The 26,515-nt window shown below is 43.3% G+C and overlaps 1 protein-coding gene across 2 annotated transcripts in view; it reads left to right on the plus strand.

The window, feature by feature from the left end:
* Positions 1-26,515, plus strand: part of RANBP17 (RAN binding protein 17) — a 548,236-nt gene that overhangs the window by 154,440 nt on the left and 367,281 nt on the right. The gene's annotated exons all lie outside the window — the stretch shown is intronic.

Raw genomic sequence — 26,515 nt, forward strand, 5'->3', positions numbered from 1 at the left:
GGGCACCTCAGCAGGACACAGCAGTGGCTACAAGGTGTGCATTTGCATATACTTTGGATCCAGTTCATTTGACAATGTACTATAGAAATGAGTAGTAGTAGTTAGTAGTAAGTTAAATTTATCAAGAATTTCGTACATCTCAGAGAGGTTAGAGGAAGCGGGATGGATGAAATTGGAAGCAGTGAGTGGCACATCTTATCCAGTATTAAGCTGCATTGAGGCTTTGTAAACCGGCCAGGTGTACGTCGATGGTCGGTATATCAAAATTTAATTAAACTTGTAACTTGAAGGTGCAATTTGAAGAACAAGATATTCCAGATAGCTATATCTTCATTATGAAGGACTTCCAACAGTCAGAAGAGATGAGGGAAGAATATATGCTTGAGTTAATTGGCATGAATATAGTGAAGCATAAGGGGAATTTTTCCCCAAATCCTGCAATCATTGGATAACAAATCTGAAATGGCCAAGTTTCAGTTTAACAAAGTTATAGCGGTTAACCAAGAAATCAAAGAGTATGAGGAGGCTGCTGCTGATGAACTTTTAGTATTTGTAAAAACAACTGGGAGTGTGAAAAATATTATTTTGGCAATATCTGAGAGAATTGTAGTTGGAATATGTAATAGAGTAAAGAATATGCTGTTTACTGCCACTATAGCTATGAACCTGCCTTTAGGAATAATTGTGGCCAATTCTCTGGTGGTGCCTGAAGGAAGGGTTCTTCCTGTGAAGATGATTAACATCAGTGATAAAGACATTGTACTCCCAACCAGGATGCATGTAGCTGAATTATATAAGCCTCGTGTCATTGAATTTCCAGATGTAAAAAACTTTGGAAATAAATTTGGAATGTCAGATGCAACTGGTTGAAGAAATTCTTCCTCTGAAGGTTGATTGGGATTTGGTGGATGTAGAGTCAAATGCTTGGAAAGATTTATTTGAACTGACCAAGAAGGTTAATAAAGTGGAAGCAGTAAACGGAGAATTTAATTTTCAAATCTACTTCAAATAATGAGAGAAAATATGTAATATTAGAACCCAAGCTGATCTAGCAAATAGTGTGGATGAGGAGTTGGCAGAAATAATTTGGATTATTCAAAATGATGAGATACCAGATTTAAAACATTGTGTTTGGCAATTCAGAAAGCTTTGGAATCAATGAAACAAACTGATAGAGATAACATCTTATATAGGAAAATTATCGAGATGGTTCTTTCATTTATGAAGTAGTTGTACGTAAAAATTGTTGATAGGACATTCTAAGAACTAGTCATGTGAAAAAATTAGGACACCCCATGAAAATATTCAGTTCTTTCTTAAGAAATGTTCACATATCGATGTCAAAATCTTTTTCTATTTATCTCTGAAAAGAAAGTAATGTAATTACAGGTAAATAACAAAACATTTCCTTGATTTGCTCATGAAACAAAATATATCCACAAAAATGTGTATTCTAAGTGAGCAATAAATTAGGACACCCTAATAGCTCGTGTTACCCCTCTTTGGCTGAAATAACTGCAGTGAGACACTTCTTGTAGCCATCTACCAGTCTCTGACATTGGTCTGAGGAAAGTTGGCCCACTGCTCAATGCAAAATACTTTCAGCTGTGAGATGTTTGAGGGGTTTCTTGCATGTACAGCCCGTTTCAAATCACCCCACAGCATCTCAATGGGATTAAGATCAGGGCTTTGACTCGACCACTCCAGGGACTTGCCATTTCTTAGTTTTCAGCCAGTCCTTGGTAGATTTACTGGTATGTTTTGGGTCATTGTCGTGTTGCAGGGTCCAGTTCTGCTTCAACTTTAATTTTGTTACAGATGGTCCCGACGCTCCTCAAGCACCTTCTGATACACGGTATAATTCATGGTAGATTCTGTGATGGTGAGCTGGCCAGATCCTGCTGCAGCAAAGCATCCCCAAACCATGACACTTCCACCTCCATGCTTCCCAGTTGGTATGAGGTTCTTTTCCTGGAATGCTGTATTTGGTGTACGCCAAAAATGTCCTCTTTTCTGATGTCCAAATAATTAAATTTTAGACTCATCTGTCCATTCCAGAAGTCCTTGTGTTTGTCTACGTTCTCTCTGTCAAACTTCAGTTTGGCTTTGATTTTTCTCTTAGAGAGCAAAGGTTTTCTCCTTGCACACCTCCCATGCAACTTAAATTTGTGCAGTCTTTCTGATTGTCGACGCATGCACTTTCATATCAACAGTAGCAAGAACCTGCTGTGATGACATTTTAGGGGTTTTGGAGACTTTTTTTTTTTTTTTTAAGCATCTTGCGGTCTGCTCTGGGGGTCAACTTGCTTGGACGGCCATACCTGGACATGTTGGCAGTTGTTTGGAAAGTCCGCCACTTGTACACTATTTTCCGGACCGTGGAATGGCTAATGTCAAATTCTTTTGAGATCTTTTTAAATCTCTTACCAGACTTATCAGCTGCTACAATCTTCTTTCTGAAGGCCTCAGACAGCTCTTTTGATCTTACCATGGTGTTCACGCTCACTGCAGTAGTTATGAGCACACCAAACTAACCCCCTCTTCTATTAAACTGCACTAGCAGTTTGTAGAGCAGAGAGCCGTGCTGAATGGCCTGTCCTGCTCGTTGGGAGCAGCACAGGCCATTCAGCACGGCTCCTAGGAACTCTGAGCGTCGGGAGCAGCGCGTGGCTCACCGCTCTAAAAACTGCTATCGCAGTTTCGTAGAAGAGGGGATAAATGTCTGAGGTTTAAGTAGGGAAACCTCCTTCAAAATGCTGAGTAACAATGTTCTAATCATGTGCACCTGATGTGATACGCCTGTGTGTGATTTGAGCCACTTTAAGTGGGAGGAAATGTGGGGGTGTCCTAATTCATTCTTCAGTCAGAATACACATTTTTGTGGATATCTTTTGTTTCGTGAGTAAATCCAGTAGAGATTTATAAGAACATAAGCCGTGCCTCTGCTGGGTCAGACCTGAGGTCCATCATGCCCAACAGTCCGCTCACGCGGCGGCCCATCAGGTCTGGGACCTTTATACTAGCCCTCTATCTATACCCTTCTATCCCCTTTTCACAATGCAAAGAGAGAACAGAGAGCAAAGTTTTAGTGTGAAGGAACCTCTTGATGTTTTCACTTTGGATTTTACAGTGTAAAGGTTTACAAAATGTCCTAGTTATTACCGATTTATTTACAAGATTTACAGTATCGGAAGCCACCAAGAATCAAACATCTAAAACAGTTGCCCATGTGTTGATTAAAAATTGGATCACAATATATGGTTGCCCTAAGAAAATACATACCAATCAGGGAATTAGAATTTGAAGGAGAATTAAGGAAATCTGCAAGTAGTATGGAATAATTTTTTTTTTTTTTTTAAGATACCATGCCCTATCATCCTGAAAGCAACAGTCATTGCGAATGATATAATCAGACAATGCACCAGATTCTGAGAACTTTAAATGAATATAAAAAGGAAAGACGATCCAATTATTTGCTTGAGGTGAATCAAATCTATGACGGTACGATTCACAGTACCACAGGGTATACCCCTGCATATTTGTTATTAGGGAAGGGAAATTTGTTACCATATGAAGAAATGTTCAGTTTGAGTGATCCTAATGCATTGGAATTGAGTAAGGATGAGTGGTTCAGAGAACATCAACAAAAACTACAGGAAGCATGCTTAATAGTTGCTGAGCCATAAACGCACCAATTCCTCTTGCTACTCGTTAGAAGAATCTTGCAACAAATGTCACAGAGTCACCAGAGTACTCAACCCAGAGTAATAAATTTATTTAGAGGTTCGCAAGGGGTATCAGACAGCCCTACAAACTGATACAGTTTGAAGGGAAAAGTTCCTCATATACCCCGCGGTTCCTCCTCCTCCGTATTTATGCTTTTTCTAGTAAATTTCTTATTATACTTTTTATATTATAATTTATTTTTCATTATAATTAATTTTTCTACAAACATTGTAACTGCTGGAGCTGATTTAATAAATACTTAGCTTTCAGCCTTGTTACCAATCCCCTGAACGCCAATGCGTTTCGAGTTCTTTGTCAAGGCGACATGGGGAAAGCTGAAATTCAAAACATAACGTAATTAGCAAACCGCTAAAAAGTTACCACTACTTAAAAAACAGCCCTACTAAGGTTTCAATATCATAGCTTACCTACTAAGGATAATATACTCTGCATACCGCTACTCAGCTTATCAACAGACAAGCCGCCGCGTTCACCCTCTGGACTTAAAAACCCCCCACCAGGGATGATGACATATTTAGGGGAGGAGCTACTCACATCATACTGACCCAAAATTTAAAGGGACTGCCACACTTAAAGTTCCGATTGGGCTAGCCAATCGGAAGACTCGTTAAGCCCCTTAGGAGACATTGTGTCTAAAATAAACATCCAGCGGAGTTCACATCGGTTTAACTTCTGAGCAGTGTTAAAATTTGGAAATTTGGACATGTGAAAATTTGGAGAAGATTTCTCGATGATATTTTCTGCATCTGGACCTCTACTGAAAAAGAATTGACTGAGTTTATTGAGGTGTTGAACACCTTGGATAATAATATCAAATTTACTGCTATTATTAAACATCATGAGATTCCGTTTTTGGACATTTTAATACAGAAAGTGGGAGGTACTCGTCTATCCATGTCTTTATATAGAAAAAACACTGACCGTAATAGTCTTTTGCGGTTCCACAGCTTCCACCCGGAGAATTTGAAGAAAAGTTTACCGATCAGCCAATTTTTGAGGCTGAGAAGAATTTGCCATAATATAGATGACTTCCGGGTACAAGCTAGAGCAATGAAAGGAAGATTCTATCAACGCGGATATCCCTATGATATTGTGCATAATGCATATAAAAGAGCTAAATATGCTCATAGAGAGTGGCTGCTACAGGACACCATTAGGAATGAAGATCCCTTAGACACAGTGACCTTTGTTCAGGAGTTTTCCACTTTGGCTCACCAAATTTCCCAGATAGTTAAAAAACATTGGCATATCCCTAGGTTGGCAATTCCTACCTTGGATGATCACCCGATTAGTTCATACAGAAGGAGAAGAAACCTGGGTGAATATGTTAATCATACCAAATTTCAGGAGAGAAGTTTTGCCCACGATGGGAATCACCTCCCCTGTGGTCAATGCCAATGGTGTGAATTCACCATATCTGGTGAAACTTGGACTCACCCAAGTACGGGGGAGATATTTAAAACTAAACATAACACCACCTGTAATACTGGGAATGTAATATATGTTATTCAATGTCCCTGCCCCAAGTTATACGTAGGGAGAACGACCCGTTCTATACGGGTCCGTTTAACAGAACATAAATCTAGAGTATATACCCGTAATGAATCTTCCCCACTTGTCCGACATTGGATAAGTTGTAAACACACATTAATGGATTTGAAATGGCGGGTTCTAGATTATATCAATGTAGGGTGGGAGGGTGGGAACACTGCTCGGAAGTTAAACCGATGTGAACTCCGCTGGATGTTTATTTTAGACAAAATATCTCCTAAGGGGCTTAACGAGTCTTCCGATTGGCTAGCCCAATCGGAACTTTAAGTGTGGCAGTCCCTTTAAATTTTGGGTCAGTATGATGTGAGTAGCTCCTCCCCTAAATATGTCGTCATCCCTGGTGGGGGTTTTTTAAGTCCTGAGGGTGAACGCGGCGGCTTGTCTGTTGATAAGCTGAGTAGCGGTATGCAGAGTATATTATCCTTAGTAGGTAAGCTATGATATTGAAACCTTAGTAGGGCTGTTTTTTAAGTAGTGATAACTTTTTAGCGGTTTGCTAATTACGTTATGTTTTGAATTTCAGCTTTCCCCATGTCGCCTTGACAAAGAACTCGAAACGCGTTGGCGTTCAGGGGATTGGTAACAAGGCTGAAAGCTAAGTATTTATTAAATCAGCTCCAGCAGTTACAATGTTTGTAGAAAAATTAATTATAATGAAAAATAAATTATAATATAAAAAGTATAATAAGAAATTTACTAGAAAAAGCATAAATACGGAGGAGGAGGAACCGCGGGATATATGAGGAACTTTTCCCTTCAAACTGTATCAGTTTGTAGGGCTGTCTGATACCCCTTGCGAACCTCTAAATAAATTTATTACTCTGGGTTGAGTACTCTGGTGACTCTGTGACATTTGTTGCAAGATTAATAGTTGCTGAAGCATCTGAATGAACCGGTCAGAAAATAGAGAAAGCATTTGATAAACATGTTCACGGATCTGTTTCAAATGTAGGAAATTAGGTTTTGACAAGAAAACAAAGTTACTGAGGGTGGCACAAAATTCAAAATATCTGGGAAATGATACTGTACCAGATAATGCAAATTTTAGGAAAACAGAGGAATGTATATAAGCATAGAAGTAGAGGAGATTTAGAGAGAATATTACACCAGAATCATCTAAAATTGGTCTCATGGGATATCAATGATGATGATGATGAATATAAGTTTGATATAGGTTAAATGCACCAAAAAGATGATGCCCCAGGCAATGCAGTCTTGAATCCCATGAGCAGAGAAATTGTGTGGAGGCTGCCAATGTCTTGTTTTATTAGTCACTAGATCAGTGGTTCCCAACCCTGTCCTGGAGGAACACCAGGCCAATTGGGTTTTCAGGCTAGCCCTAATGAATATGCATGAAGCAAATTTGCATGCCTATCACTTCCATCATATGCAAATCTCTCTCATGCATATTCATTAGGGCTAGCCTGAAAACCCGATTGGCCTGGTGTTCCTCCAGGACAGGGTTGGGAATCACTGCACTAGATGATGAGGGAAACCTTTTTGAACTGTTTCAGTAGTGTATTTTTGGGGCGAGGAATCTAGTATCCAATGAAGGGAATGGATTTTCAGTCGATTCTTATAAAGAGATTGAAATTGTGAGTGTGTGTGTGTGTGGGGGGGGGGGGGGGGGATGGTCTACAACTTCATGGCCCAACTCCTAGTTGGAGATCATGGTGACCAGGAATATTCTTGGAATGTTCTTGCTTGTAGTTGCATTGGTGATTTAGAGCATCAAATTGTGTAAGAGATGGGTGGTTTTCCATTGTGACAATTTATAGGTAGCAGAGGTGATAAACTGGCATTCAGCCAGGTGTGTCTGGATGACACTTATTTCTGTAATTTGCCTTGAGAGGTTTATGCTTAACATTTTTTGTGCCAAGAAGGGTTTGTGCCAAGATTTGCTATTCTGCCTTTCTGTGGTACAACCAAAGTGGTTCTATATTTCTCTGTCCTTAGTGGGCTTGCAATCTAACCATTATCAATAATTTGACAGCAGTTGCTTTATTTCATTCAAAATGGTCTACTTTGTTGATGGTTTCAGGGGTTGTAGGTTTCTCAATTTTTTCCGAAGGCATAGTGATGGGACACTTCTGCCATCAGCTTAGCTGTACAAAGTATTAAGACCTAGGTGATGCAAAAAAGGTGCTTCTGAGGATGGTAAGAAATCTATTTCTTATGCTCTGGAACACGTTGCCACAGGATATGGTAAGAGCGGATAGTGTAGCTTGTTTTATGGAAGGTTTGGACAAGTTCCTGGAGGAAAGGTCCATAGTCTGTTATTGAGAAAGACATGGGGGAAGCCACTGCTTGCCATGGATCGGTAGCATGTAATATTGCTACTCCTTGGGTTTTGGCTAGGTACTAGTGACCTGGATTGGCCACTATGAGAACTGGCTACTGGGCTTGATGGACCATTGGTCTGACCTAATAAGGCTATTTTTATGTTCTTAGCATTTAGGGGGGTGCATTTAGTTCAGAGTTTGAAGTTTGCCTTTATCAGTGCTGCATTTTCAGTGACATTCTTTGAGGTATTACTTGTGGATTCAGGTGCAGTAGCCAGTCTTCAAAGCATTTTCCACTGCATATAATGGTGATGAAAGTTTGTAGAAATGACAGAAGAACAAAGCTCCTCTATGGGTAAAATACCATCAGAAAACAATGGAATGGACAGCAAAGTAGGCAAGGTGTAGATAACAAACCAAACTTTATTGGACAACAGGGTTGAAAAGCTAAGATGATTTGACATGAGTCATGTTTCAGCCAACTGGCCTGCATCAAGAGTCAGATTTGCTGATGAAAACATTGAAGCAGAGTAATATACAAAATAGATGATGATTCTCTGTGTATAAAAACATTGAAAAAATGGTGCCAACCACTGTTGCGTCTGCTGCTGTATAAAGACTCTTAGGTGACTGTGTTGCAGTCTTGAATTTGTGGTCTTTGGCAGTCTGTTCCCCTCCCCAAACTATGGTAATGATATTTTAGCTGACTTTCAGCCAATACCTATAAATTGTCACAATGGAAAACCACTCATCTCTTACCTGCCCCTCTCTGCCAACATCTCACAGGTGATCTCCACTTCTTCCATTACCTACGCCAACTACGAAGGATCAAACCATACCTCTCTAAACCCGACCTAGCTCCACTCATGTACGCTTATGTACTCTAGAATGGACTACTGCAACTCCCTAATTAATGGCATAACAACAAAGGACCTCAAACGCCTCTGAGCCCAAAATGCAGTGATCTGCCTCCTATATGGTCACAACTACTGTGATCCCACCATACCGGCTACCTGTCAAAAAACACTGCATATTCAGGCTCTGGTGATAGCTCACAAAAGATTCCACAACATAACCCCCACCTACATTACATCCAAGCTACACCAGTACACCCCCAACCACCTGCTCCACTCTGAAGTAGAGAGACAACTATGCATCCCCCCCCCCCAGGAAGGTCCCTCCAGATGGAAATAGCTCGTAAGCTCTCCTACAGCCACTTTATCCTTCGGCTATGGAACCAGCTGCCTGAACAAATAAGATCACAGAACTCAGGGATGGTATTTCGAAGAGCAGTGAAAAAACCCTCCTCTTCAACTGAACAGACGCCAGAAGACAGACACCTCATTATATCGCTCCTCTTATGTACACTATGTCTCGTGTCAAGTCATGTCCTTGACTTACTATTGAATGTTTGATTTACTGTGAATGTTATTTTTTTGTCACCCATTTTGAGCTTCCGAAAGGATGGGCTAGAAATTGAAATAAATTAAATAAATTAATTAATTTAGTTCTGATGGATAGATTTTTGCACACCTAAATTTTGTATGAACGTTCATGAACTTGTTGGTCACTGTAATATGCAGAACTGTGAGACATTTTGTATAGTAAATTATGGAGAGTGATTTTAAATGTTTCACGCTGGCTTTTACAAAGTCATGGTAGAGGCTTTTACCACAGGCTCGCCCCCCAGTAGAAATCTGTACTGTGGCTTTGTGAAAGGAGCCCTCAGTGATATATGGTACCTTAAAGCTTTTTACTAAGTAGCCTTTTTGCATGGTTGTATATTGTTTGATTTAATTACAAATTAGTAAAGACTTGCTGCACTGACAGATGGTGGAAATTAGCAGGCAGTTTTGAAATTGTGCCTTGTACTTGAAATTAGATCTCATTTTAATTCAACTTTTTTCCAACTAGTTAATGAGGTTAATGCCATACATATTCAGCTCATATGGATGAAGAAATTGATATAAAGTAGATCAACATAGCTACAGGGCGAGATTAATTTGTTGGTAAAGAGGCAGTGATGAATGGGAGTAATGTAGTAGAGTAGTGGTCACTAACTCCATAGACATCAGGGATTCAAGAGCTTTAGTTCCTTATTAAAGAGTGCGGGAGTGCAGCTATGAAAATTGTCAAAAGAAATAGCCAACTAACCCTAATTACCAAAATACTGAAAATACTAATTGCACCTTAATTAGCTTTTTTATTTTAATGTTCTTCAATTGTTACCTATTTTTTGCCAGGCACGAATGGATAGTTACATCAACAATAAATAGGTTGTTTTAATAACTTTCTTTCACCTCTGGGAAAAACAGCACTCCAATTTTTAATATGCAATAATGCTTCTCTGTAGCCTGTAGGAAATGGAAATTATTAAGTAGTTTTATTTTTTGAGGATTTTACAGCAGCTTTGGGAAGAATTATTTCACTATGCATCAATTACTTTTAATTGAACTGAATATTTTTCTGATGACATGAAATGCCTGTCATTTAGGTTTAATATATAGGGTTTCTTAAAAAAACCCATCATAACAAGTTAATTCCCCAGCTTTCTTTCTAATTAACCAGTGGTGATCTGCACAAATTTCAAGTGAAAACAAATTATTTCATGCATTTTCTGTAATTTGATTTTCTGTTTTGTAGCTGATGCCAAAGCAAAGACAAATCCTTCCATTCCTTGTATAATGAAAGGAAATATAACACGTGAGGATTGTGTAATGTGTTATATTAAAATATGGTAGAGATAAATTACCACTTTGTGTTATCCTTGACAGGCTGGCAGTGTTTTAAGAACATAAGCAATGCCTCCGTTGGGTCAGACCTGAGGTCCATTGTGCCCAGCAGTCCGCTCACGCGGTGGCCCAACAGGTCCAGGACCTGTGCAGTAATCCTCTATCTATACCCCTCTATCCCCTTTTACAGCAGGAAATTGTCCAATTCTTTCTTAAACCCCAGTACCGTACTCTGTCCTATTACGTCCTCTGGAAGCGCATTCCAGGTGTCCACCACACGTTGGATAAAGAAGTACTCCCTTTCAACTTTTCCGAATGCCCTCTTGTTCTTTTATTATTCGAAAGTTTGAAGAATCTGTCCCTCTCTACTCTCTCTATGCCCTTCATGATCTTGTAAGTCTCTATCATATCTCCTCTAAGTCTCCTCTTCTCCAGGGAAAAGAGACCCAGTTTCTCCAATCTCTCAGCGTATGAAAGATTTTCCATCCCTTTTATCAGATGTCGCTCTCCTCTGAACCCTCTCGAGTAACGCCATATCCTTCTTAAGGTATGGCGACCAATATTGGCCGCAGTATTCCAGATGCGGGCGCTCCATCGCCCGATACAACAGCAGGATAACTTCTTTCATTCTGGTAGTAATACCTTTCTTGATTATACCTAGAATTCTATTTGCTCTCTTAGCGGCCGCTGCTCACTGTGCTGTCGGCTTCATTGTCATGTCCACCATTACCCTCAAGTCCCTTTCTTGGGTACTCTCCTTCAATAACATCCCTCCCATCGTATAGTTGTACCTCGAGTTTCTGCTTCCCACATGTAAAACTTTACATTTCTCTAAATATATAGCACAAATACTCGGATTCGTGAAAAAATCAATATTATTGTAAAACACTTTCACGAGAAAACAAATGATGTCAAGTACAGAGTGTAGACAGAGCTGCTTTAGTCATAGGGAGAAAGTTCAGACTGAACTCGAGGAAAAGCCTCAGACAGGGGCCCTCCCACCACCACAATGGTGGATAAAGGTGGTAGGGTGGTAACCTCACTGGCAAAAACCTCTGTGTACTCCCAATTATGAACAACTATAAGCAGGGCTGTCTAAGCTTGATAGAAGAAAAAACTTTCTACTTATCTCTCAATTGACCGGTACACCTTGCTGCCTCAGGGTGTAATCAAGGTCCGATCAAAAAACTTTTAGTAGGACGCCATACCGTCTCAATCGATCAAAAGATCAGAAATCTTTTTTGATCTTTTGATCGATTGAGATGGTATGGCGTCCTACTAAAAGTTTTTTGATCGGACCTTGATTACACCCTGAGGCAGCAAGGTGTACCGGTCAATTGAGAGATAAGTAGAAAGTTTTTTCTTCTATCAAGCTTAGACAGCCCTGCTTATAGTTGTTCATAATTGGGAGTACACAGAGGTTTTTGCCAGTGAGGTTACCACCCTACCACCTTTATCCACCATTGTGGTGGTGGGAGGGCCCCTGTCTGAGGCTTTTCCTCGAGTTCAGTCTGAACTTTCTCCCTATGACTAAAGCAGCTCTGTCTACACTCTGTACTTGACATCATTTGTTTTCTCGTGAAAGTGTTTTACAATAATAAACTTTACATTTCTCAACATTGAACTTCATCTGCCATCTCGTCGCCGATTCCCCTAATTTGTTCAAGTCCCTTTGCAATTCTTTACAGTCCTCTTTAGTCCGAGCTCCACTAAATAGTTTGGTGTCGCCGCAAATTTTATTATCTCACACTTCGTCCATGTTTCTAGATCATTGTGAATATATTAAATTAAATAGCAGCTGTCGGAGCACCGAGCCCTGCGGGACACCACTCGTGACCCTCCTCCAGTCCGAGTAGTGCTACCTTCTGTTTCCTACCCTCCAATCAGTTTCTGATCCATCTATGTACGTCTCCTTCCACCCCATGGTTCTTCAGTTTCCGGAGTAGACGTTCATGAGGCACCTTGTCAAAGGCTTTTTGGAAATCTAGATATATGATGTCTATGGGGTCTCCTTTGTCCAACCGTTTGTTAATTCCTTCGAAGAAGTGCAATAAGTTCATTAGGCACGATCTCCCCTTGCAGAAACCATGTTGGCTGGTTATCAGAAGTTCGTTTCTTTCAAAATGTTCATCGATGTTTTCTTTTATCAGTGCTTCTGCCATTTTCCCCGGAACCGAGGTCAGGCTCACTGGTCTGTAGTTTCCCGGGTCACCTCTTGATCCCTTTTTAAAGATGAATTTTGAATTGCAATTTCTATTGGTTTTGTTTTCTCGCAGTAACTTGTGTTAACTGTGCTAGTGGTTTATAGCGCCGGGAGCCGTGCTGAATGCCCCACATTGCTCCCAACGCTCACAGAGTTCCTATGAATGTCGGGCGCAGCATTCAGCACTAGTGCGGTTTAGTAGAAGGGGGATAAAGTCTTTTCTGTAGATCTTTTAATGCATGTGATTAGTCCGAATGACAGTACAGGCATTTACTTAAGTCACGCTTTATAAATCATTCAGGTTACAGACAAATTGTCTTCTTCAAAAATCCAGATTTATTAAATGTATATTTATTTGTCTTTGGCTTAAGACGGGTTGCATTTAGTATGGTAAATATTTTTATCCCAGGACAAGCAGGCATGATATTCTCACATGTGGGTGACGTCATCTACGGAGCCCCAGCGCGGACAGCTTTTCAAGCAAACTTGATTGAAGTTTCAAGTTTGCGCACTGCACCACGCATGTGCATGCCTTCTCGCCCACTAGAGGGCGCATCCCACCTCGTGGTCCTCAGTTCAATTTTTTCCGCGGAGCCAGAAAGCCCTGTGGATTTGAGCTCCAATTTTGCTGCCTTCCTGCCGCCGCGTTGCGTACTTTTTCGAATCGCGGTGCTCTTTATTTTCATTTTAGTGTTAATTTCGTTCGTTTAAAAAAAATATATATATATATTTTTCTTTTCGTTGGGCTCCGGGGGCTCCCGGCAGCCGTGGCCGCGGGACGTCGGTCGTTCCCGGCCTGTTTCCTCGTACATGTCCCGTCCTGTGACGGGTTTTAAGAAATGCAGCCGGTGTGAGAGGTTGCTTTCTATAACTGACCCTCACCGGTGGTGCATTATTTGTCTGGGCCCGGATCATCCGACAGCTTCTTGTGACCGTTGTTCTACTTTTCAGCCCAGAGCTCTCCGCCGCCGACGGGCGAGAATGGCGGAGTTGTTTGCCGTGGACGCGCCGGTAAGGGCCTCGACGTCGGCTTCGGCCCCGGCCTCGACCTCGGCCTCGGCGCCCTCGGGAAAACCTGCTTCGGGTAAGTCCTCTGTTCCATCCCCGACAGCTAAGAAGCCATCCTCGGCCCCGGCTAAGGCGAGTGGGTCGGCGTCGGCCCCGCCTAGGACCCCGGCCTCGCACACCCCGAGGGAATACTCGAGACCGAGGTCGCCCTCCAGGGAGTGTGCTCCGGACACGGAACTCCCGACCTTCGTCGGGATTCCGGCCTTTCAGGACCTCCTCCGAGCTCTAATTTCATCGGAGCTGTCGGGGGCCCTTGAAGTGCTGCAGCGGGCTTCGGTCCCGGCTGCCTCGACCTCGGAGGCCCCGACCTCGGTGGCCTCGGCCTCGGGTATTGAGGCTCCATTGACCTCGACCTCGGTCTTGCCTTCGACCTCGGCCTCGGGGGTGCCGCCTGAGCGTAGCGTGCAGCCCAAGGACAAGATGCGCCGGGTGCGACGCCTTTCCTCCTCCTCCTCCTCGAGGTCTTCCCGGGGCTCCTCGCCCTCGACGCGACCTCTGACGGGGCGCCGCTCGAGAAAGCCGAAGCACTCGCGGGGCTCGCCTCGGCGGCGTGATCGTTTCTCGCTGCTCGGGGGCGAGGCTTTGCAGGTATCGGAGTTGCGCCTCGATAACCCGAGGCTTCTCTGGTCTCCTCCTAGAAGGATTTCACGGGCCGCCTCGCCGAGGAAGAGGGAGAGTGCCCCCCGGACCCCGGGGTCATCACCTAAGGGTTCTTCGAGGCGGAGAATTTCTCCTTCCCCCTTGAGACCTTTGGAGCGGAGATCCTGGGGCTCGGGGTCGACCAGGGATCCTCATTATTCCCACGAGGCCTCTCCCCTTTCTTCGGTGGGGAGGTCGAGAACCCCTTCCCCACCCGCCAGGCCGTCCTCCTTTTCCACCTTTGTTCAGGACATGGCCCGAGCCCTGGGGTTGGACCTCATGGTGGGTTCTCAGTATTCAATTTTTGGAGGAGCAGGACCTTCCCACCCCACCTAGGGAGGTCCCTCGGCTCCCCTTAAATAGAGTCCTCTTGCAGACCTGGCTGAAGAATTTGGCTAACCCTCTTACAGTCCCGTCTGTCCCGTCCAAGATGGAAGCGAAATACAGGACGGTGCCCCCTAAGGGGTTTGAGAAGGCGCAACTCTCCCACCAATCCTTACTGGTGGAGTCTGCCCTTAAGAAGACACAGCCCTCCCGGGTTTCTGCGGCGGTTCCACCCGGCAGGGAGGGTCGGACCCTGGACAAGTTCGGCCGTCGCCTCTATTCTAATTCCCTGATGGCCACCAGGGTACTAAATTATGCCTTCACCTTTTCCTCCTATCTGCGTGGCATGATGAAGGACCTCCCTCAATATCGTGACTCCTTACCGGACTCCCAAAGAGCAGGATTTGACAAGTTTATGTCCAACCTGTCTCAATTGCGTTTGTACCTCTTCCACGCGGTGTACGATGCATTTGAGCTGGTTTCGAGGGTGTCGGCCTTCGCAGTGGCCATGCGCCGTCTGGCCTGGCTTCGCACCCTCAATATGGACCCAAACCTGCAGGAACGTCTTGCAGACTTGCCTTGTGTGGGGTCCGAGTTATTTGACGAGTCATTAGAGGCGGCGACCAAACGGTTGTCGGAACAGGAGCGCTCGTTGGCCTCCCTGGTCCGTCCCAAACCTAGGCCCCTGCCGCAGAAACCCTTCCGTCCTCCTCCGTGCCGGTATCCTCAGAAGACTACCCCGGCTTTTTCTAGGCCACCGCCTAGACGCCCATCTCAGCGAGACAGAGGGGGACAGACGCAAGCCCCGGCGCAGGGTCCTTCCAAACCCGCGCCCTCCTTTTGACGGGCTGAGCGGAAGGGGCGGGTTCCCCTCCGCGATCTCACAGGAACCCCTTCCCATAGGGGGGCGTCTTCGGTCCTTCTATGTAGCTTGGACCGAGATCACATCAGACGCTTGGGTGCTCCGGACCGTCTCCGAGGGCTACTCGCTCAACTTTGTGTCCGTGCCACCGGATCAACCCCCGGGGGCTGCCTCTTTCAATCGAGCACAACTTCCCCTCCTTCTGGCCGAAGCCAGGGCTCTGCTGAAGCTTCGGGCGGTGGAACCCGTCCCCAAAGATCAGCTGGGGAAGGGTTTTTACTCCCGTTACTTTTTGGTCCCAAAGAAGACAGGGGACTTACGCCCCATTCTGGATCTCAGGAAGCTCAACAAATTCTTGGTCCGGGAGAAGTTCCGAATGCTATCTCTCCCGATCTTGTATCCTCTTTTAGAGGAAGGGGACTGGATGTGCTCCCTCGATCTGAAGGAAGCGTACACCCATGTTCCGGTGCACCCCGCCTACCAAAAATTTTTACGGTTCCAGGTGGGAGACCTGCATCTTCAGTACAGGGTCCTGCCCTTCGGCCTGGCCTCGTCCCCTCGAGTCTTCACGAAGTGCATGGTTGTGGTCGCGGCAGCCCTGAGATCTCGTGGGCTTCATGTTTTCCCGTACCTGGACGATTGGCTTATCAAAGCCCCGACCAGGGAGGGGGTTATCTCAGCGACCCGACAGTCTATCGTCTTCCTGCAGAGACTGGGGTTCGAAATAAATTTTCCCAAGTCGCAGTTATCCCCGGCCCAGTCCCTTCAGTTTATAGGCGCAGTGCTGGACACTGTGCGCCTGCGTTCGTACCTCCCGCCTCCGCGGTTGGAAGCCTTGGTGCGGATGGGCCGTCTGATCTCTCAACTGTCTGTGGTGTCGGCCCAGCGCATGATGATGCTTCTGGGCCACATGGCATCGACGGTCCACGTCACTCCCTTCGCCAGGCTACACCTGAGGATTCCTCAGTGGACCCTAGCTTCTCAGTGGCGTCAGGATCGCGATCCGGTGTCTCGTCTCATTACGGTGACTCCTCCTTTGCGACGATCGCTACGTTGGTGGACCAACTCTTCCAATCTGTCAGGGGGTTTACTGTTTCTCGTCCCTCCGTTTCGCAAGGTTCTGACCACGGACTCCTCGGAGTACGCGTGGGGGGCCCACCTCGACGGTCTCCGGACGCAGGGTCTATGGTCTGCCGAGGACCGTCGTTGTCACATCAACGTGCTGGAACTTCGTGCCATCTTTCTGGCAGTTCGAGCGTTCGACCACTTACTCCAAGATCAGGTAGTCCTCGTTCGTACGGACAACCAAGTGGCGATGTACTATGTGAACAAGCAAGGTGGGACGGGTTCTTGGCCCCTCTGCACGGAGGCTCTTCGCCTTTGGGAGTGGGCGGTCTCCCGGAACATCTTCCTACAGGCGGTCTACATTCAGGGAGAACAGAACTGTTTAGCGGACAAACTCAGTCGGCTTTTGCAGCCGCACGAGTGGTCGCTAAACACCGGAGTCCTGCGCGAAGTTTTCGATCGCTGGGGGACCCCGCAGGTGGATCTGTTTGCCTCTCCGGAAACCCGCAAACTGCCCTTGTATTGTTCTCGGATGTACTCCCGAGACCGTCTGGAAGCAGATGCCTTCCTTCTCGACTGGGAAGGGAGGTTCCTGTATGCGTTCCCTCCTTTTCCCCTGATCATGAGAACGTTGGTGCGTCTCAAATCGTCCGCGGCCACTATGATTCTCATTGCGCCTCGGTGGCCGCGTCAGCACTGGTTCTCCCTGCTGCTTCAGCTCAGTACCAGGGATCCTCTACTTCTACCTGTGTTTCCTTCTCTGCTGTCTCAGAGTCAAGGTTCAATGTTACATCCCAATCTTCAGTCGTTACACCTGACAGCTTGGTTTCTTGCTCCTTAACTTCGCCCCGTGTGTCTCAATCCGTGAGGGATGTGTTGGAAGCCTCCCGCAAGATTTCGACCAGGCTTTGTTATTCTCAAAAATGGACCAGGTTTTCCACCTGGTGTTCATCTTTTCACCTGGATCCTGTTTCGGTTCCGGTGTCCTCGGTTCTGGATTACTTATTGCACCTGTCTAACTCTGGTCTGAAAACCACATCTGTGCGTGTTCATCTCAGTGCCATTTCGGCTTTCCATCAACACCTGGATGGACGTGCTCTTTCGCTCCATCCTTTGGTGACGCGTTTCATGAAGGGACTACTCAGGGTTTGTCCCCCTCTTAAGCCTCCTCCCGTCGTGTGGGATCTGAATGTGGTTTTGGCTCAACTGATGAAACCTCCCTTTGAGCCAATCGACAAGTCTCTTTTGAAATTTCTGACTTGGAAGGTGATTTTTCTGATTGCTCTCACATCCGCACGACGGATTGGGGAGTTGCAAGCTTTGGTTGCGGACCCTCCTTTTACGGTGTTCCATCATGATAAGGTGGTTCTCCGCACACATCCAAAATTTTTACCAAAGGTGGTGTCTGATTTTCACCTCAATCAGTCCATTGTCCTTCCTGTGTTCTTTCCGAAACCCCACTCCCATCCTGGCGAGACGGCGCTTCACACGCTTGACTGTAAGAGGGCGTTAGCATATTACCTTCAACGCACCAGGTCTCATAGGAAGGTTCCTCAATTGTTTTTGTCCTTTGATCCTAATCGCTTAGGGCATCCTGTTTCCAAGCGCACCTTGTCTAACTGGTTAGCTGCTTGTATTTCTTTTTGCTATGCTCAGGCTGGTCTTCCGCCCCCAGGTCGAGTCACGGGGCATAAGGTCAGAGCGATGGCAGCCTCTGTGGCTTTCCTCCGTTCTACACCTGTGGAGGACATATGCAAGGCTGCCACTTGGTCTTCGGTTCATACGTTCACCTCCCACTACTGTCTGGACACTTTGTCCAGAAGCGACGGCCGGTTTGGCCAGTCGGTGTTACGTAATCTGTTTTCCTAAATTGCCATCCTCCCACCTGCCCTTTTTTGGTTGGCTTGGAGGTCACCCACATGTGAGAATATCATGCCTGCTTGTCCTGGGATAAAGCACAGTTACTTACCGTAACAGGTGTTATCCAGGGACAGCAGGCATATATTCTCACAACCCGCCCGCCTCCCCGGGGATGGCTTCTTTGCTAGTTATGGAACTGAGGACCACGAGGTGGGATGCGCCCTCTAGTGGGCGAGAAGGCATGCACATGCGTGGTGCAGTGTGCAAACTTGAAACTTCAATCAAGTTTGCTTGAAAAGCTGTCCGCGCTGGGGCTCCGTAGATGATGTCACCCACATGTGAGAATATATGCCTGCTGTCCCTGGATAACACCTGTTACGGTAAGTAACTGTGCTTTCTGGTCCCAATGGGCTAACATCTAAGTTGGCACCTAAGTCAATGGAGGATTAAGTGATTTTCTTAAAGTTAGGTAGGATATGAACTCTGGCGTTTCTTGATTTCTGCTGCTTCTTTCTCCACTCTCTGTTTCTTTCTACATTTTAATATTTTTCACAAACTTGTTTCCATCCCTGCATAAGAATGGATAGGTAGAAAAGAACAGTGTCCCAAAAGACATGAAGGAGCCAGAACAGCTCAAATTAATTTTTAAAGTTTCAGGAAAAGGGTATAGTTTCCTTAGTGGCAGAGAAGTCCTTGTAAAGCCAGAGATCAAACAGGAAGTGTGAAAAAAGCAAGGAACATTAGAAGAAACTAATGTCTTTATGTGCAATCATTTTGTACAGTAGAAATTGAGTAATATGTAGTAAACATTTATGAATATAGAGTTCTATCAATTGTATTGGTCCTGAAGAAAACTATACTCTTCATAGGCTCTTACTCCTTTTAAAATATGTTGTATATGAGCTTTTGAAAACATTCAGACCTTGTTTTTAGGTCTGCAAAATCTTAAAGCTCATTTACGATGTCTTTTGGTCCTTTAAAATGTGTCACAATCTACATAAGAACGTAAGAATTGTCACACTGGGATAGACCGAAGGTGCATCAAGCCCAGTATCTTGTCTCCAGCAGTGACCAACTCAGGTTCCAAGTACCTAGCAAGATCCCAAGTAGTAAAACAGATTTATGCTGCTTATCCCAGGAATAAGCAGTGGGGACTTCCCCAAACCATCTCAATAATAGCCTATAAATTTCTCTTTTAGGAAATTATCCAAACCTTTTCTAAAGCCCGTTAAGTTAACTGATTTTACCACATTCTCCGGTTCAGTTACACATTCAATCACATGTTGTTTGAAGAAATATTTTTTCTAGTTTGTTTTAAATCTACTACTTAGTAGTTTCTTTGCATGTCCCTAGTCCTAGTATTTTTTGAAAGAGTAAACAAGCGATTCACATTTACCCATACCACTCCACTCAGTATTTTATAGACTTTCATCATATCACCCCTGAGCCGTCTCTTCTCCATGCTGAAGAGCCCTACCACTTTAGCCTTTTCTCATAGGGAAGTCATCCCATCCCTTTTATCACCCTTCTCTATAATTTTTAAAATTTTGCTAGATCTTTTTTTTGAGATACAGCAACAAGAATTTAACACAGTATTCAAGGTACAGCTAAACCACAGAGCGATACAAGGGCATTACAGCATTTTCATTTTTGTTTTCCATTCTTTTCATGATAATTCCTAACATTTTATTTGCTCTCTTAGCCACCGCTGTACATTGAGTTGAGGGTTTGAACGCATTCTCAACAATGACACCTAGATGCTTTTTCTGGGCAGTGACTTTTAACATGCAACCCTGTATCATGTAGCTATAGCTTGAGTTCTTTTTCCCCACATGTATCACTTTGCACTTGCTCACGTTAAACGTCGTCTGCCATTCTGATGCCTAGTCTCACAAGGTCCTCTTTCAATGGTTTACAGTCCTCTTGTAACTTCACAACTTTGAACAACTTTGTGTCATCAGCAAATTTAATTCTTGTTCAACCCCACTTTATTCCTGAACTCTTGGGTAGTCAATCCCATCTCATGAGATCTCTTGTAGGAAGCTTCATTTGTATAGTTTTACTCCTTCTCTCTTACCTCTAGACTGCCCTCCAACTTCTAGTTGTCTTCCTACAAGAGAGACAGTAGGAGCTAGTCTTTTCTGCTCATTTATTTTTCTTTAATTTTTAGTATTTTTTCCCTTACTTTGCATGATTTCTTTCTCATGCTGCAGAAGATCTTCTTGATCCAGGGGTGGAAAAATTCCTACCTCAAGCTATTACTGAGAAAGATGAGATCAAAATCCAGTAAAGGCATACAGTGAAGTAATTCAAAACAGTACAAATGTCACTCAAGACATAAGCAATTCTATCTTACCATAATAGTAGCATAACTTCCATGAGTCACATAAGAAGCACTTACTTAGCAAAATGCAGCTCCACAAATTGGACATCAGTAAACCCTATTGGAAAACTAAAGGAACCAAACTATTATAGATCCATCCTACACGGTTAATGCTAATGGCAAACTATATATTTCATATACACAGAACACAGACAAACCTTCATGCCGTATAAAATACTAACCACAAATTAAAAATATAAATATGCAAACTAATATTAAACTGAACCTCAAAATGCAATACCAGAGAGAGAGAAAAGTGATGCATGTCGTCCTGTATGGAGCAAATATAAACAAAGCAGAGGTAAATTTGAAAAACTGACATAGTCCAATCACTACACTATCGGTTACCAGATACAAATAAAACAAAAAAATGGAAAATATGATGATGATACCATTTTATTAGACTAAATACATTTTCCAGTTTGCTTTCAAAGGCCAAAACCTTTTTCTTCAAGTCAGAGCAGTAACATTTCTCTTTCCCTTCCTCCTTTCTGCCCCCTACAGTCCATCTCCCTTCCCTTCCTCCTTTCTGGCCCCTTTCCCAGTCCAACATTTCTCCCTCCTTTCCACCAGTCTAACATTTTTTTCTCTTTTCTTCCTGCATGCTTCTCCTCTGGTCCTCCTTCTCTCCCCTAACCAACATCTCTCTCTCTCCTAACCAACATCTCTCTCTCTCCCTCCACGAGTCCAACTTTTCACTCTCTGCCCTCTCCCCCTTCCCCCGAGTGTGACATTTCTCCTTCTCTCCTTTCTGTCCTCCCCATCCATCTCGCACTCTCCATGAGTCCAATCCTTTCTGCCTCCTCCACACTTTCTCTCTCTCTCTCCTTGCCTCTTCTCTTGAGTGACATCTTCCTTCCTACTCTCCAACCCATATTAATAATAATAATAATAACAGCTTATATACCGCAATACTGTGAAGTTCTATGCGGTTTACAAAAGATTAAGCAAAGGTACAAATTGACTGACTTCAAGAGGGGAAGAAGAAAGAGAAGTAATAAGACAGGAAATTAATTGTTGAGAAAAGTGATCAAAAGGACAGTAGGTCGCTATTGAGGGGAAAGAGATAAGTGAATCAGTTGTCAAGATGTTTTAGGAACAGGTGTGTTTTTTTAGACGTTTCTTAAATTCCTCATAAGTATTCTCTCCCCATGCACCATTTCTCCCTCTCCTCCACCCCTTGCCCATTTCTCCCTCTCTCATCACTCTAATCATTTCTCCCTCACTCATCACTCTCACTCCTCCTGTAACAATTTTCCTTCCTTCCCTCCTCCCAACCCCACTCACAGCTAATATGCTCTCTCCCCATCCACCATCTCACCCTCCCCTCCAGTGTGTAGAATCTTTCCTTTCCCTCTCTTTCTGCCAGGTCCAGCAGCACTTCTTCCCCTCCCCATGTCCAGCAGTACTCCTTCTCCCTTCCCTTTCCCTCTTCTCCCTGCCAAGCAGTACTTTTCCTGTCTAGCGGCAGCTCAGTGTGCTTTTTAACGTGGCCAGAGAGCTGCCGCGAGGATTAATTTAGACACGGTTTTCATCAATAGCCTCAGGGCCTTTGCTAGGCCCCGAGGCTGTTGATGAAAAACGTGTCTAAATGAATCCTCGCAGCAGCTCTGTGGCTAAGTTTAAAAGCACACTGAGCGGCCGCTGCTGTTCTGGGGGTGTGGAGAAGACGCGGAAGGCTGGAGTCCAGGGAGATACGCGGCAAGAGGCAAGTCAGCTGGCCAGCGCTTCTCTTTCTCCTCTGGAATCTCAGCAGGTACACTAGCTTGCTGTGGCACACAGTTTGTGATACACTATTTTAAACAAACAATTAATCAACATATTGGTTCTGATAAAGTTTCTTGCTATTACACAATATTTTTTTCCTGTTACAAATTGAGCAATTTTTATAAATAGTGTACTGCTATTCTACAGTTGGCTATAACTCCACTTTAATTTTTAGCTGGTAATAAAGGCACATTATCATGTTTAGGCATTTCAATTATAATTGAAACGTGTGTGTCCATTAACTGCAGCATTAGGCACTGGATATAATTACTGTCTAGAGCCAATAATTTGGAGAAGCCTCCATCTATTGCTATTAAGCTATGAGCAATATTTATACAATAATATTTAAATGATTCAATATTAATACCATCCCTGGCAGACATAAAAATGTAATAACCTTTACTTGCAGAGTGATTGATTTCTGAAGTGCTAGGGAAATACATTTTAGGTCTATTCACACATGATTACAATTTGTGATTCCAGGGACATTAGTGTTTGCATAATAGCTGTACCACCTAGCTAATGTTCATTTTGAATCATACAATTTCTAAAGCAAACTGCTGACAAATCTATTGCATAGCTTAAGTGAGAATCACATGGATTCTTCAGTTTGGGAATGGTCTTAAAATTGCTTGATCCTTGCTAAATATGTTCTTGACCTGACACAACAGCTCTTAAGCCTCATGTTATGTTATAGATTTTTTAAAAGTACAGTAACTTGAAATTGAAACTGGTAATCTACCAATTCCTTCCTAAACAGAATATATAAGATAAAATAAAATATCCTGTACTCCAGTGGTCTTCACTAATTTTTAAGTCGGGCGACTTTGGATCCAAATGAGCTGAAGGAGAGCAGTCAAATATCTTCTCATGCAGAGTTATAACACTGGTGACCAGTATATGTTAATGAAATCCATCCACAGCGGCCTGCCTTCAAGCCTTTCAATGGGGGTATCATCATGGGGTGGATATTTCCAAATGCATTGCCACCTTCTGTTGAGAAATACCATGTCATTCAAAAATGGGGCTCTCTTCCCCCCCCCCCCATTTATGTCACACTCCTATTTCTGTTACAAACTTGGGTAAGCATGCAAAGTAGAGGGAAAAAAAACAAAGGTTATGGGGCCACCCCAGAGGTTTTCAAGGTCCAAGGTCTTCCATTGAAGAACAATGCTATACTCAAAAATAATAACGAAAGCAATTTGGTTAGGAGACCATGTATCAGTAGCTCATTTACATAGAGGCAAAGGCCAAGTTATTACTACTGATCATTTCTATAGCACAACCAGACATATGCATCATTATACACTAAAAAACATGGAAGAGACAGTCCCTGTTCGAAAGAGGTTACAATCTAGTTAAGACAGACAAACTGGACAAAAAGGTGCATCTATAGACAGTGCTTAGGTGGTGGTGTTACAGAGGGAATGAGAAGACAACTATTGGGGCTTAGCAGGTGGGTTGGAGTTTGGAATTGAAAGCAGCTTCGAAGAAGTGGGCTTTGAGTCTGGATTTGAATACTGCCAAAGACGAAGTTTGACATACTGAGTCAGGCAGTTTGTTCCAAACATAAGGTGGAGCAAAGTAGAAGGAACGGAGTTTGGAATGGGCTGTAGAGGAGACGCGTACAGATAAGAGAGACTTACTAGATGAGTGGAGTACCCAGGGGAAACGTTGGGAGAAATGAGAGGAGAGATATTGAGGAGCTGCAGGGTGAATACACTTGTAGGTCAGTAAGAGGAGTATGAACTGTATACGGAAACGGTTAGGAAGCCAATGAAGTGATTTGAGAAGAAGGGGTAGTGTAGGCATAGTAATATTGGCAGAATATGAGGCATGCAGCAGAGTTCTGAACAGATTGAAAAGGAGAGAGATAGTTTAGCAGAAGACCAATGAGAAGCAGGTTGCAGTAGTCGAGGTGATGAGGATCTGGATGAGGGTCTTAGTAGTGTGCTCAGAAAGGAAGGGTCAAATTTTAGCAATGTAGAGAGAGAAATACAGTAAAACCTTGGTTTACGAGCACAGTTCGTTCTGAAAACATGCTTGTAATCCAAAACACTGGTATATCAAAGCAAATTTCCCCATAAGAAATAATGGAAACTCAGGTGATTCGTTCCAAAACCCAAAACCTTTAATATAAAATACTATACGTACTTGTATTACAAGACCTCGCTCATTTAGAACAGTCACTACACTCCCACAGCGTCAGAGAAAGAAGAACCATCGGCTCAGTTATGATGATGTGACGCGTGTATACTGTATGTACTTGTATTGCAAGACATTGCTTGTATATCAAGTTAAAATTTAATAAAATGTTTTGCTTGTCTTGCAAAACACTTGCAAGCCAAGTTACTTGCAATCCAAGGTTTTACTGTAATAGGTTTTGACAGTTTGTTGGATTTGTGAAGAGAAGGAGAGAGATGAGTCAATGATTACCCTGAGGTTGCAAGCTGATGAGACAGGGAGGATGAGGGTGTTGTCCACAGAAATAGAGAATGGTGGAAGAGGAGAGGTGGGTTTAGGAGAAAAGATAAGGAGCTCAGCCTTGTCCATGTTTAATTTTAGATGACGGTGAGACATCCAGGTAGCGATGTCCAAGCATGCTGAGACCTGGGCTTGAATGTCTGTTGAGACTTCAGGTAGAGAGAGAGAGATCTGCAAGTTGTTGGCATAGAGGTGATACTGAGTACCAAAGGAAGAAATGTAGTTGGGGAAAAAAAGGTGGTCCCAGGACAGAGCCCTGCAAAATAGTGTTCCATTTATATGTAGCAGGAATAAAGAACATTCCACCCTACTGATTCTATTTGACTGCAATGTGAGAAATATCATGGAGCAAACAGTATGATTCTGGTGTTGTGATGAGGGAGACATTCATAGATATTCCAATATACTGTAAATGAGAAATATGCAATCACTGGAAATTTTTGAAACCCTGCCAAGCTTATTGTAAATTGAATATACTCAAAAATTTTGAGCAAAGTCCCATAATTGCTCATGTTAGACGGTGAAAAGTCTGTGATGCTGGAGCTTGTTTCTTTATTGTACAAATATATATACCCATTCTCAATTTAAAAAAAAAACACAAAACAACTTGCAGAGCTCAAAGTGAGAAAATTAAAGTGAAAGGTCAGTGACAATGTATTGTTAGAATAGTAATTGGCTGCTTTTTTTTTAAACTTCTGATTTAGTTTTCGGTCTGACAATACTCAAAAGGATTTGTTATCTCTTACAGATCTTTTCTGCAAACTACTGATGGGATGAGCGCAATATATCACTTTTATAATAGCAAGCTATTAAAGGAAAGCATAAAGCAGTCTGAAGCCCATAAGTGCTGCCAACAGCTTCTCCTTTAATGAATTCCCTTTTAGATGTCCATTAAACGCTCATGGCAAATGTACTCATAATGGAAATGGCAAATCTAAATGGGTAGATATGAATAATCCATGGCGTTTAAATCCTGCTTTATGATCATCTTCACATTTAGTTTTCAAGACGACGGAGTTTAGTTTTCATTACAGTTTGGAATAAAGAAGACAGGGAGTAATTGATTGCTTCAAGCAGATTAAAATCAATGGCTTTTCTTTTCAGAGAACCAGTTCAATGCAGTAATCTGAACTTTAAACATTGATTTAGGGAAGCAAATGCAGCATTTTCTATTGTGTGGACTCTTATATAACAGAGATTTTATTTAGATATTTAGAAACATGATGGCTGTTAGCTGCCTGTACAGGAGTTAGTAATAATGACCACTGTGAAGTTATTTAAATATTATTGCAGGTAGATAATGAATCAATGGTGTTCCCATCATCATAGCAATAATGTTTGTAACCCATTAGCACTGAGAAATTACATCCCATCATAGATCGTTAATGTGATCGAAGCTTTATTACCATATTCTCAAATTGCTGACTTACTATAAAACTAAATAGACACCAGACAACTATAGGTAGATCATAGACTGACCATTATTGTGCTTTAGTGAGGAAAGATTATTGAACCATTATGGGATGAAAAATGTGAGGAAAATAAGGA

This window comes from Geotrypetes seraphini, chromosome 18 (assembly GCF_902459505.1).
Source record: "Geotrypetes seraphini chromosome 18, aGeoSer1.1, whole genome shotgun sequence".
Lineage (NCBI taxonomy): Eukaryota > Metazoa > Chordata > Amphibia > Gymnophiona > Dermophiidae > Geotrypetes > Geotrypetes seraphini.